Raw genomic sequence first — 14,341 nt, 5'->3', positions numbered from 1 at the left:
CTGCTATTAGCTCCCCCAGGGCTGAGAGAATGTAACCATATTCATTGCACTGAGATAGCTTCACTGGGCCCCTGATAGAATGGGTATCTCCTTTAGGGGTTTAACATTATCCCTGGTGTCTTATTTCTGTGATTACATAATTGATTCAGACAAAGACACCATTGTGGAAAGTGACCTGCAGTAATCAGATGCAAAGATCTGAAGTGGGTCTTCAGGGTGGATAGCAAAAATATTCTAGCTGGAGGCAGTGAAGTGGCTGGTTGTCAGATAACTGTAGTCATAAGGTGAGACAGCACGGAGACAGGCCCTGTCAGTGACTCAGTCTCTATCAACCGTCAGCCACCTATTTACACAAACCTTCACTAATGCCATTTCAATTCTCTCCAAACTCTCAACAAAACCCCATTTCCCTCACTCATCCATATACTAAGGGTGATTTTCAGTGGGCAATTAAGTCGTCACTTTTTATTATCATTTCGACCATAACTGCTGGTACAGTACACAATAAAAATGAGACAACGTTTTTCAGGACCATGGTGCTACATGAAACAGTACAAAAACTACACTGAACTACTTAAAAACAACATAGAAAAAACTACACTGGACTACAGACCTACCCAGGACTGCATAAAGTGCACAAAACAGTGCAGGCATTACAATAAATAATAGACAAGACAATAGGCACAGTAGAGGGCAGTAAGTTGGTGTCAGTCCAGACTCTGGGTATTGAGGAGTCTGATGGCTTGGGGGAAGAAACTGTTACATAGTCTGGTCTGTTCTGATGTTTGGTCTGAACCTCTTGACCATTTCTTCATGCTTTTGTGCATTGAGCTGCTGCCACGTGATTTCATCACGACAGTGCATCAGGGTAGCACAAGGGCAAAGCAATAACAGCATGTAGAATATAGTAACACACACACAATGCTGGAGGAACTCAGCAGGACAGGCAGCGCCTATGGAAAAGAGTAGTCGACGTTTCGGGTCGAGACCCTCCGGCAGGACGTGGTGTTGCAGTTACAGAGTAACACACTCACAATACCGGAGGAATTCAGCAGGTCAGGCGGCATCTATGGAGAGGAATAAACAGTCAACGTTTTGGGCCAAGACCTTTCATCAGGACTGGAAAGAACAGGCGAAGCCAGAATATGAAGACGGGGGAGGGAAGACGTACAAGCTGGGAGGTGATAGGTGGAACCAGGTGAAGGGGAAGGTAAGTGGGCGGGGGAAGGGTGATGAAGTGAGAAGCTAGGAGGAGGAAGGCTACAGAGAACTGTTACAGAGAAGTGCACTGTAGGTCGACAGTAAGTCACAAAGGTCCTAACGAGGTAGATTCAGATTCAGATTTCTTCTTATCCGAACAAGAGGTCCATTCAATAGTCTTATAACAGCAGGATAGAAGCTGTCCTTGAGCCTGGTGGTACATGCTTTCAGGCTTTTGGATTTCCTGCCCGATAGGAAAGGAGAGAAGATTTTGTGAATGGGTGGGGTCTTTGGTTACACTTGCTGCTTTACTGAGGCAGCAAGAAATGTAGAGGAGAGGAGAGGTTGGTTTCTGTGATGTCTGCACATTTCCGCGTCCACGTTTGTGCTGCTTCTTAAGTACAAGAGATTGTGCAGATGCTGGAAATGCAGAGTAACACACACAAAAGGCTAGAGGAACTCAGCAGGTCAGGCAGCATCTAAAGAGAGTAATAGACAGGTGACGTTATGGGCAGAGATCCTTCATGAGCTCTGATGAAGGGTCTTGGCCTGAAGTATTGCTTGTTTATTCCTCTCCACAGATGCTGCATGACCTGCTGAGTTCCTCCAGCATTTTGTGCCTGCAGCTTCTTGCGTTCTGGGTCTAGTAGTTACTAGACCAAGTTGTGATTCACCTGGATAGGATGCCTTCCATGAGCATTGGTGATGGCCAAAGGGGATGACAGAGATATATAATTCAGTGTCAGATCTGCCTCTCTGTATAATTCCACAACTTTTTTAACTTAAAGACTATTCCAAATACAAACCACATGTGCCCAGTGAATGGCCATTCTCTACAAGCCATTCTTTGCAAATGTTTTTTTATTCTTCCAGCAGGATGTCCGTAGAAGGAGGTCATCAACAAAAACACATTTGTGGAGGACATTACAGCAGTGAATACCGTCTCCGAAATGCACTGCTGTTACTCACCAGGTGACTTCCAAAGCATTGATTTCTACCTGCAAGGATAGGGGCAACAAGTGCAGGTTCCCCTCCGAGTCACGTACCTTTCTGACTGTAGACGTATCAGCCTTCTTCATTGTTACAGGGGCTAAATCCTGGAAAACCTCTCCACCAGCGCTCAGGGAGAGCCTCTGTAACGGTTACAAGAACTGGTTGACCGGGGGTATCGAAGCCCTGGCCAGGAAGAAGGAGGCCTGTGTCTGGTTTAGGCAATCGTATGGAGGTCCTGCTTTGTAGGCCAGTCTAGAAGGTTAGGATAAAGAAAGACAAAGACTAGATTTACTTGTCACACGTACATCAAAGCAGACAATGAAATATATCCCTTATGTCGGGGATATGCTGGGGGCAGCCTGCAATTCTTGCTACACATTCCGTCGTCAACATAGCATGCCCGCAACTCACTAACCTAACCCATATGCCTTTGGATAGTGGGAGGAAACCTACATGGTCATGGGGAGAATGTACAAACTCCTTTCAGAAAAGTGAAAAGAATTGAAACCTGATCTTTGAGCTAGTACTATAAAGTGTTGCAACTTTTTTACCCTTAACCACTATCAATAGAGGAAGGGAATTGGCGTGCTGTAAAGAGTTGGTGCTAAATCTGCGCTCCATGGAATTCAGGCTGAGATAACAATTGGATCTATCATTAGCTTCAGCATAACAGGCAGAGTGTGATAGTGCAGGATCAGTAGGCCTGTGACCAGTGATGTGTTACAGAGATCGGTGCTGGGCCCACTGCTGTTTGCTATTTCTATCAATGATTTGGATGAGAATGCAGGTGGCGCGGTTTCCAGATGACGCAAACACTGGTAGTGCGGCAGACAGGAAGAAGATTGTCAGAGATTACAACAGGATCAGGAATTAACAGGGAAAGTGGACATAGGACAGATATCATTAACCTGGAAAGGGATAGGGAAGATTCACGAGAATATTGCCTGGACTGCAAGGTTTGAGTTTTAAGGAGAGACTGGATAGGCTGGTTCCATTTTCTTTGGAGTGAAGGAGACTGAAGGGTGACTTTAGAGAGGTTTATAAAACCATAAAAGTTTTATAGTGGTAGTCCTTCGGATTCGAAGGAGACACAAACTATCCATGATGGCATGGACAGCCGCTATGGCGGGAGACCTCTCCTGCTGCAGTGGATGACCAGGACGTCTAAGTGTCTTGTCGTGCTCTTAGCGCTCCACAATGCCTACTGGGCCTGACTTCTTGACCGTTGGACCATTAATCAGCCTCCTCCACTCCATCTGCCAGGGCCAGACTTCACACGCTGGGGTAGGCAGATTCGCTACCTCACCGAGGGTCAAAGACCCGTCGGTTACCCTCACCTGCTTTGTCCGTCTGTGGATGGTTACTGGGGTGTGGCCACTGCGTGTGTTACAGCTACTTGGAGCCACAGGTGAGAGCTGAGCGCCAGGTGGGGACCAAAGGTGGATGAGCTGCCCTATTGCAGGTGCTACCCTTCCCTAGACACCCCATACACCCCAAAGTTTTATAATATTCCATAAAGTGCTAAAGGTATAGGTAAGATGAATGGTCACAGTTTTTCCCCCAGGGCAAGGGAGTCTAGAACCAGAGGGCATAGACTTAAGGTGAGAGGGGCAAGCTTTAGAGGGAACCAGAGGGGCTAATTTTTCATAGAAAGGATGGTGGGTACATGGAACGAGCTGCAAAAGGAAGTGATCAATACAATTATAATGACAAAAATACTTTTGGTTAGATACGTGGATAGGGCAGGATTAGAAGGATATGGCACAATGTAGACAAATGGGACCATCTCAAGAAGATATCGAGGTCCACACAGGTGAGTCGGGCAGAAGAAGCTGCTTCAGAACTGTGTAACTCAATGATATTTTCTTTATGCCCTGGGCACTGGTTAGGTGCCCATTTCTACTGTCTCATGTTCTGTGGCAAGTCTCATGAGGTCTTGGTACAAATGACATAGAAACATAGAAAACCTACGGTACAATACAGGCCCTTCAGCCCACAAAGCTGTGCTGAACATGTCCCTATCTTAGAAATTACTAGGCTTACCTATAGCCCTCTATTTTACTAAGCTCCATGTACCTATCCAAAAGCATCTTGAAAGACCCTATAGTATCTGCCTCCACCACCATTGCTGGCAGTCCATTCCACACACTTACCACACTCTGAGTAAAAAACTTATCCCTGACATCACCTCTGTACCTACTCCCCAGCACCTTAAACCTATGTCCTCTTGTGGTAACCATTTCAGCCCTGGGAAAAAGCCTCTGACTATCTACACCATCAATGCCTCTTGTCATCTTATACACCTCTATCAGATCATCTCTGGTCCTCTATTTCTCCAAGGAGAAAAGGCCGAGTTCACTCAACCTATTCTCATAAGGCATGCTCCTCAATCCAGGCAATATCCTTGTAAATCTCCTCTGCACCTTTTCTATGGCTTCCACATCCTTTTTGTAGTGAGGTGACCAGAACTGAGCTCAATACTCCAAGTGGGGTCTGACCAGGATCCTATATAACTGCAACATTATCTCTCAGCTCCTAAATTCAATTCCACAATTGATGAAGGCCAATACACCATACGCCTTCTTAACCACAGAATCAACCTGCGCAGCTGCTTTGAGCGTCCTATGGACTCGGACCCCAAGATCCCTCTGATCCTCCACACTGCCATGAGTCTTACCATTAATACTATATTCTGCCATCATATTTGACCTACCAAAATGAACCACTTCACACTTATCCGGATTGAACTCCATCTGCCACTTCTCAGCGCAGTTTTGGATCCTATCAATGTCCTGCTGTAACCTCTGACAGCCCTCCACACTATCCACAACACCTTCAACCTTTGTGTCATCAGCAAACTTACTAACCCATCCCTCCACTTCTTCATCCAGGTCATTTATAAAAATCACGAAGAGTAAGGGTCCCAGAACAGATTCCTGAGGCACACCACTGGTCACCATGCAGAATATAACCCGTCTACAACCGCTCTTTGCCTTCTGTGGGCAAGCCAGTTCTGGATCCACAAAGCAAGGTCCCCTTGGATCCCATGCCTCCTTACTTTCTCAATAAGCCTTGCATGAGGTACCATCAAAAGCCTTACTGAAATCCATATACACTATATCTTCTGCTCTTTCTTCATCAGTGTGTTTAGTCACATCCTCAAAAAATTCAATCAGGCTCGTAAGACACGACCTGCCCTTGACAAAGCCATGCTGACTACTCCTAATCGTGACCTTTACGGATACAATTCTTTGCACTGCCGTGGGAGCAGAGCTTCCATTAGGATTCCAGGAATGTTTTCGACAAAAGAAAATGTAACAACTTTCAGCATGCCCCAGAACATTTCCCAACCTTGCAAGCACTACTTCAGTGTTGCACATCGATGCCAGAATGCTTCTGAGAAATGAGCTCGAGTAATTGTCAGAGCATTGCCTTCATTGCAAATATATGCTCATGGCCTGAGGTACAGATGTGATAGAGGGACACCTGGCTTGTTCTATAAGGAGAGATTAAGCAGACTGGGCTGGTCTCTAGAGTTTAGAACTCCGAGTGGTGATCTCACTGAAATTAACAGAATTCTAATCAGAGGTGGGGGATAAAAAGGAAGGGGTTTGGGAAAGTGGTTAGAATAAAAGAATGGATTAATTTAGGAGGGTTAGGGTAAATGGGTGGTTGGGGGTTGGCATGGATTCAGTGGGCCAAAGGGCCTTTTTCATGTTGTATCTCTCTATGACAGTCGGATGGAACAAAAAGAAATCCCCCAGTCAGAGGTGGTAAATCAATTCTCAGGCAAGTGGAGACTCAGTCAAAGTTCAAAAGTTCAAAGAAAATTTATTATCAAGGTATGCATATGTCACCATGAACTATCCTGAGATTCATTTTCTTGCAGATTCAGAGTAGGACAAAGAAATACAATAGAATCAATTTTTAAAAACCACATATAAACAAAGATTGACAAGCAACCAACGTATGCAAGAGAAAGTGTGCAAATAAAAAAGGTAGGAATAAATAAACAATACTGAGAGCATGAGTTGTAGTGTTCTAGAAAGTGAGTCTATAGATTGTGGCAACACACACAAAATGCTGGAGGAGCTCAGCAAGCCGGGCACGATTAGGGCCAAGACTCTTCATCAGGACTTGGGGAAAAAAGATGAGAAGTCAGAGGAAGAAGGTGGGAGGAGGGGATAAAACAAGGGGGTAAGTGATAGTTGAAACTATGAGAGGGGGAGGGGTGAAGGAAAGAGCTGGGAAGTTGATTGGTGAAAGAGATAAAGGGCTGGAGAAGGGGGAATCTGATAGGAGAGGGTGGAAGACCATGGAAGAAAGGGAAGGGGGAGGAGCACCAGAGGGTGGTGATGGGCAGGTAAGGAGATAAGGTGAGAGAGGGAAACATGAATGGAGTTTGGTGAAGGAGAGGAGGGGCACCATTACCAGAAGTTCAAGAAATCGATGTTCAAGCCATTAAGTAGAAGGCTACGAGACCATATATGAGGTGCTGCTCCTCCAGCCAGAGAGTGGCCTCATCGCAGCAGTAGAGAAGACCGTGGACTGACATGTCGGAATGGGAATGGGAAGCAGAATTAAAATAGCTGGGCACTGGGATATCCCGCTTTTTCTGGTGAATGGAGCGTTGGTGCTTGGTGAAGTTGTCTCCCAATCTAAGCTGGATCTCACCGATATACAAGAAGCCAAACTGGAAGCATTAGATACAGTAGATGACCCCGACAGACTCACAAGTGAAGTGTCGCCTCACCTGGAAGGACTGTTTGGGGCCTTGAATGGTCGTGAGAGAGGAGGTGTAGGGGCAGGCGTAGCACTTGTTCCTACAAGGATAAGCACCAGGAGGGAGATCAGTGGGAAGGGATGAATGAACAAGGGAGTCACATCCTTGTGGAAAGCAGAGAGCGGGAGGGTGGGGAGAGAAAGATGTGCTTGGTGGTGGGATCCTGTTGGAGAAGGTGGAATTTACAGAGAATTGTGTGTTAGACGTTGACGCTGCGGTTGGTAGGATGGTAGGTGAGAACAAGAGGAACCCTATCCCTGGTGGGGTGACAGGAGAATTAGGTGAGGGCTGGAAATTAATCCTGAAAATTATAGGCCGGTAAGTTTGCTGTTGGTAATCGGTAAGTTTTTGGGAGGAGTACTAAGAGATAGGATCTACAAGTATTTAGATAGACAAGGACTTATTAGGGAGAGTCAACACGGCTTTGTGTGTGGTAGGTCATGTTTAACAAATCTATTAGAGTTTTTCGAGGAGGTCGCAAGGAAAGTGGATGAAGGGAAGGCAGTGGATGTTGTCTACATAGACTTCAGTAAGGCCTTTGACAAGGTCCCGCATGGGAGGTTAGTTAGGAAGATTCAGTCACTACGTATACGTGGTGAGATAGTAAATTGGATTAGACATTGGCTCAAAGGGAGAAGTCAGAGAGTGGTAGTGGAGGATTGCTTCTCTGAGTGGAGGCCTGTGACTAATGGTGTGCCACAGGAATCAGTTCTAGGTCCATTGTTATTTGTTATCTATATCAATGATCTGGATGATAATGTGGTAAATTGGATCAGCAAATTTGCTGATGATACAAAGACTGGAGGTGTCGTGGACAGTGAGGAAGGTTTTCAAAGCTTGCAGAGGGATTTGGACCAGCTGGAAAAATGGGCTGAAAAATGGCAGATGGAGTTTAATACAGACAAGTGTGAGGTATTGCACTTTGGAAGGAAAAACCGAGGTAGAACATACAAGGTAAATGGTAGGGCACTGAGGAGTGTAGGAGAACAGAGGGATCTGGGAATACAAATACAAAATTCCCTAAAAATGGCATCACAAGTAAACAGGGTAGTAAAGAGAGCTTTTGGTACATCGGCCTTTATAAATCAAAGTATTGAGAATAAGAGTTGGAATGTTATGGTGAGGTTGTATAAGGCATTGGTGAGGCCGAATTTGGAGTATTGTGTGCAGTTTTGGTCACCAAGTTATAGGAAGGATATTAACAAGGTTGAAAGAGTGCAGAGAAGGTTTACAAGGATGTTGCCGGGACTTGAGAAACTGAGTTACAGAGAAAGGTTGAATAGATTCGGACTTTACTCCCTGGAGCGTAGAAGAATGGGGGTGGGGGGGGAGACTTGATAGAGGTGTATAAAATTATGATGGGTATAGATAGAATGAATATAAGCAGGCTTTTTCCAGGAGAAAAAAACCAGAGGACATGGGTTAAGGGTGAAGGGGGAAAAGTTTAAAGGGAATATTGGGGGTGGGGCTTCTTCACACAGAGAATGGTGGGGGTGTGGAAAGAGCTGCCAGATGAAGTGGTGAATGCGGGCTCACTTTTGACATTTAAGGAAAACTTGGATAGGTACATGGGTGAGAGGTGTATGGAGGGATATGGTCCAGGTGCAGGTCAGTGGGACTAGGCAGAAAAATAGTTTGGCACAGCCAAGAAGGGCCAAAAGGCCTGTTTCTGTGCTGTAATATTCTATGGTTCTATGGCAGACGTGTGTGAAATGGAAGAGATGTGGGTGAGGGTGGCATTGATGGTGGAGGAAGGGAAGCCCCTTTCATTGAAGAAAGAGGACATCTCCTTAGATCTGGAATGAAAATCCTCATCCTGAGAGCAGATGTGATGGAGATGAAATAAGCAAATGGAGTAACAGGTTTGTGGAAACAGATGAGAGTAGAGGTGAATGAAGTTACCCACTCTGGTTCAGGAGCCTGACGGTTGAAGTGTAATAACTGTTCCTGAACTTTGTGGTGTTGGTCTTAAGGCTCCTGTACCTCCTGCCCGACAGCAGCAGCGAGAAGAGAACGTGGCCTGGATGGTGGGGGGTCCTCTGATGGGTGCTGCTTTCTTGTGGCAGCACTCCCTGTAAACATTGAATCTATTCAAGTCAGTCACTTTGAGATGATGAAGGGACAACAGGGTTAGTGCAGGCAAGTGGTGCTGAGATCAGCGAGATCTTATTGATGTGTATGCCCGTCTTCATTTGTCAGGGAATGGAGTATAACAGTTAAGAAATCTTATTGTGGTTGCGTAAGACTTTGGCAAGGCTGCATTCAGTGTACTGTGTGAACTTCTGGTCACCCCATTATGAGAAGGGTGTGGAGATTTGGAGAAGGTGCAGAAGATATTTGCCAGGATTCTGTCTGGATTAGAGGGCAGGTTGTTGCCTGGATAGGAGATCATGCCTTATGAGAATAGGTTGAGTGAACTAGGCCTTTTCTCCTTGGAGCGACGGAGGATGAGAGGTGACATGATAGAGGTGTATAAGATGATGAGAGGCATTGATCATGTGGATAGTCAGAGGCTTTTTCCCAGGGCTGAAATGGCTAACACGAGAGGGCACAGTTTTAAGGTGCTTGGAAGTAGGTACAGTGGAGATGTCAGGGGTAAGTTTTTTACGCAGAGAGTGGTGAGTGTGTGGAATGGGCTGGTGGTGGTGGTGGTGGAGTTGGAAACAATAGGGTCTTTTAAGAAACTCCTGAATGGAAGCTTGAAAAATAGAGGGCTATGGGTAAGCCTAGGTGGTTCTAAGGTAGGGATATGTTCGGCACAGCCTTGTGGGCTGAAGGGCCTGTGTTGTGCTGAGGTTTTCTATGTTTCTAAACCTGGGTTGTTTTTGCCTGGAGAGCTGGATGCTCTGGGGCCTGATGGAAGTTTACAAAGTTATGAGAGTGGTAGATAGACAGAATCTCTTTCCCAGGGTAGAAATGATTTAAGGTGAGGGGGTGAGGTGTGCAAGTAGAACTATAAAGTGAGAGGGCAGCGGGGGGGGGGTGCATGTTGGTGTGCAGGTAAGTTTGAAAGAGATGCCTATGTTCTGTGATAGAGAGGAGGGGCCTGAGATGCCATGACAGGGTAGTGGTGGAGGCAGATATGACAGAGGTGTTTAAAAAGCTTTCTGATAGGCACATGAGTATGCAGTGAATGGCAGGACATGGACTGTGTGCAGACAGTAAGGACTGGTGTAATCAACTTAATTAGTTTGGCACAGACATTGTCGACCTGTTCCTGTGCTGTACTCTGCTCTGTGATTGGGGAAAGGCTCTAGAGGATAAATATCCTCAATCTGCTCTTGTCTGTTACATCCTCATGAAAAATAGGGTGGCTCAGTTAGCCCAACACTTACAGCAGCTCGTTGTAATGTCAGGGGTTCGAATCCCGCCACTACCTGTAAGGAGTTTGTACATTCTCCCCGTGACTTGCTTCGGGTGCTCGATTTGTTCCCACATTAGAAAGGCTCCTGGGCTGGGGTTAGTGAGCTGTGGGCACATCACGCTGGAGCCAAAAGGGTGGTGACTCTCACGGGCTGTCCTGCACAATCCTGACTGATTTGCTTTTACACAAATGACACATTTCACTGTATGTTTCGATGTGCATGTGACAAATAAAGCTAATCTCTTTAATCTCTCTTTAACCATGTGTCCTTGTGCTGTGTGGAAACAGCTGACAATCTCACATGGAAGCTGAACTCTGTCAGGGTTCAAATACCTGGAGATAGCCTTGGGTGCTAAGCATGCACACCTCCTCATAGGTATCTCTGTTCTGGCTGTGGAGACTGTTCTCACTGAGCTGTACTGGGGAGATAGCAATCAGATAAATGATCAAAGCAAGTCACTGCGGCACAGTTTTGCCTCAAGTCGCTGACAAGTCAGATGGGTGCAGGGTGGCGCACAGCCCAATGGGTCAGGCCAGTGGAGCTCAGGCAGGCCCAGCAGCAGTCCCATGACCGAGGGACACCCATGGGCACCAACTCTGTCAAACTCCCAGACCACCTCCCACTGGCTGGAGCTGAGAGTTTGATCACCAATCTTTTCCAATCATCACAATGACTAAATCCACCCTTATGAAGTCATAGAATACTACAGCACAGAAACAGGACCTTCAGCCCATCTAGTTTGTGCCAAACAATTACATTGCTTAGGCCATCGCCCTCCATACCCCTCCCATCCATGTACTTATCCAAACTTCTCTTACATCCATCATTAAGGATGAACACTACCTTGCTAACTATTTTGCTCTTTTTGTTCTACTTAATTAATTTACTTTTTTTTATTATATATGCTTGTTATAGTAATTTGTAGTTTTATAATAATTGTCACATATTTCACTGTACTGCTGCAATGAAATAACAACAGATTTCATGACAAGATCTCTCTTTACAAAAGTACCTACCTATGACAACACATTCAAGGGATTATGGATCTGTATTCCCAGATCCCTCTGTTCTACCCCTCTCCTCAGCGCCATACCACTCACCATGTAAGTCCCTACCTCAGTTTGTCCTCCCAAAGTGCAACACCTCGCTTTGTTTTATGTGCTTTACAAGAACCCAGGTTGTTAATGATGAGTTGTAATGAGAGAATAAAAGTTCAGCCAAAATGTACAGAGTGAGATCCAACAATACTCACTAATTCATTCCCTTCAGTGATGGTGGTTGGAGGTAAATATTGTTCCGTTAGTAGCAACGCTTCGCAGCACTGGCAGTGAGATCAGAGTTCAATTCCCACTACTGTCTGTAAAGAGTTGGTACGTTCTCCCCGTGACTGCGTGGCTTTCCCCTGGGTGCCCTGGTTTCCTCCCACGGGTTAGGATGACATACAGTGCTGGGGCCAGAAGTGTGGGAAAACTTGCACAACCCTAGCTGATAACGCAAATGATGCACGGTTTAATGTTCCACCGTACTTGTGACAAACAAAGCCCATCTTTATCTTCACTCCAAGTCAAGTTTATTGACCTGCGCATAAGTAAGGTGAGGTATAGGCATAATGAAAACCTTAATTTCAGCAGTATCAGACACACACAAGAGCATACAGAGCAGAAATTAGACGTACAACTACACCAGGCAGTGATAAAAGACTGCACAGAAGCAAGACAGTACAGAGAAAAACAACGACACTAAAATGTCCATGGTAGTTCAAGAGATGGCCCATCTTTCTTTGCTCTGTTCTTTGCTGAAAGACTGCCACGGTAATGCTGGAAAGAGCAGAGCAAGCTTCAGCTTGTATCTGATTCCTCCTTCACTGATGCAGAGGTGGGCCCTGAGGTGGGACTTTAATCCACAACAGGCTGACTGCGAGACAGGACTGTTAACCGCTGATCCCAGGCTGACTCACTAGATAGGGGTGAGGATACAAGAGACAGCAACACATAGTCTGCTGGAAGAACCCAGTGGGTGAAACAGCACCCGTGGGAGGGAGGAAGCTGCTGATGTTCTCATGCAGAGTATTGGCCAGAAGGCTGATGACGCACCATCAATAACTCACTCTGAGATGTAAAGGCGAGATATCGGCTTTTATTGACTGGAAGAAGGAACAAGCAGTGGTTGACCACCATACTACATCCTGGAGACTGAGAGGCCGGGCTCAGACCTCAATCACCTTTATACCAGGGTCTGTGGGAGGAGCCACAGGAGCAGTCAGCAGGGGGCATGTCCAGACAGGTATATGTAGTTCACCACTTTCACCCCCCCCCCTTTGTTTTAAAAAGAGTCCCCATGTGGTGAAGTTTCTTACAGGTTAAGTCTATCAGGTGGTCGAATCTGTGGCTGCGATCTACGTAGCACCAGCTGTGATTGCACAGATGCCGGTGGTGGTGATTGCACAGGAGCCAGTGGTGGTGATTACACAGATGCCAATGGTGGTGATTGCACAGGAGCCAGTGGTGCTTGCACCGGAGACGGTGGTTGTGCTGGTTCCGGCCTAACTGTAGGTGTCAGCCCACTAGGCGTCAGTGATCCCTCATGCGTGTGCGAGGCGCCTGGTATATATGCATACGAAATGCCCAGTATATGAGTGTCGTGAGGAGTCTGTGTAGGGCTCGGTGTGCACGGTGTCACCTCGGGTACAGGGTTCATAGTTACCGTGGAGTGTTCGGGGTAGTGGTCTGCTGCTCCTGCGGGCGCCAGGTCGTGGACGGAGACCGTGTCCTCCCGCCCATCAGGTAAGACCACGTAGGCATACTGGGGGTTCACATGTAGTAGGTGAACCCTCTCGACTAGCGGGGAGTATTTATTGCTCCTCACATGTCTCCGGAGCAGCACTGGCCCTCGGGATGTCAGCCAAACTGGTAGGGTGGTCCCAGTGGCAGACTTCCTGGGAAAAGAGAATAGGCGCTCATGAGGGGTGACATTGGTGGACGTACATAACAGGGAGCGGATAGAGTGGAGTGCCTCTGGGAGGAACTCCTGCCATCGAAAGACCGGCAACCCTTTTGACTTAAGGGCTAAAAGTGTGGCCTTCCACATTGTGGCATTCTCCCTCTCCACCTGTCCATTTCTCCGGGGATTATAGCTCGTGGTCCTACTAGAAGCAATGCCCCTAGCCAGCAGGTACTGGCGCAGCTCGTCACTCATAAAGGAGGACCCTCTATCACTGTGGATATAGCAGGGATATCTGAACAGAGTGAAGAGCTGGCGCAGGGCTTTTATGACAGACGTGGCAGTGGTGTCGGGGCAGGGGATGGCAAAGGGGAACCGCGAGTACTCGTCGATAATGTTGAGAAAATAGACATTACGGTCGGTGGAGGGAAGGGGGCCCTTAAAGTCAACACTCAGTCGCTCAAAAGGGAGGGTGGCTTAAATAAGTTGCGCCGTTTCAGGATGGTAGAAGTGCGGTTTGCACTTAGCGCAGATTTGGCAGTCCCTAGTCATCGTCCTGATCTCCTACAGGGAGTACGGCAGGTTCCGGGTTTTCACTTAATGGTAAAATCGGGTGACCCCCGGATGACAAAGTTGTGCATGAAGGGTGTACAGCTGGTCGAGCTGTGCGCTAGCACACGCTCCCCGGTTTAGGGCATCAGGGGGCTCATTGACTCTGCCAGGCCAGTACAGGATGTCAAAGTTGTAGGTGGAGAGTTCTATTCTCCACCGCAAAATTTTATCATTTTTAATTTTGCCCCGCTGTTGGTTGCTGAACATGAACGCAACCGAGCACTGGTCGGACAGCAAGGTGAACCTTTTGCCGGCGAGATAGTGCCTCCAGTGCCTAATAGCATCCACTATGGCCTGGGCTTCTTTCTCCACCTCGGAGTGCCGAATTTCGGAGCCTTGAAGGGTACGAGAAAAGAATGCTACTGGCCTGCCTGCCTGATTGAGGGTAGCAGCAAGCGCGAAATCGGAGGCGTCACTCTCTACTTGGAAGGGAACGGTCTCGTCCACC

The 14,341-nt window shown here is 46.9% G+C and overlaps 1 long non-coding RNA gene across 1 annotated transcript in view; it reads right to left on the bottom strand.

The window, feature by feature from the left end:
* Positions 1 to 540: 540 nt before the first annotated feature.
* Positions 541 to 14,341, bottom strand: part of LOC132378156 (uncharacterized) — a 65,749-nt gene continuing 51,948 nt past the window's right edge. The window contains exons 3-4 of the long non-coding RNA XR_009506904.1: positions 2,247 to 2,445; positions 541 to 1,067 (exon numbers count right to left, since the gene is read on the bottom strand). This is a non-coding gene — a long non-coding RNA (uncharacterized LOC132378156). The remainder of the gene's footprint in view (positions 1,068 to 2,246; positions 2,446 to 14,341) is intronic.

The sequence above is a fragment of the Hypanus sabinus genome, chromosome 19, assembly GCF_030144855.1.
Source record: "Hypanus sabinus isolate sHypSab1 chromosome 19, sHypSab1.hap1, whole genome shotgun sequence".
Lineage (NCBI taxonomy): Eukaryota > Metazoa > Chordata > Chondrichthyes > Myliobatiformes > Dasyatidae > Hypanus > Hypanus sabinus.
Note: the sequence above shows the minus strand (reverse complement) of the source record. Positions and strands in the feature narration are given on the sequence as shown.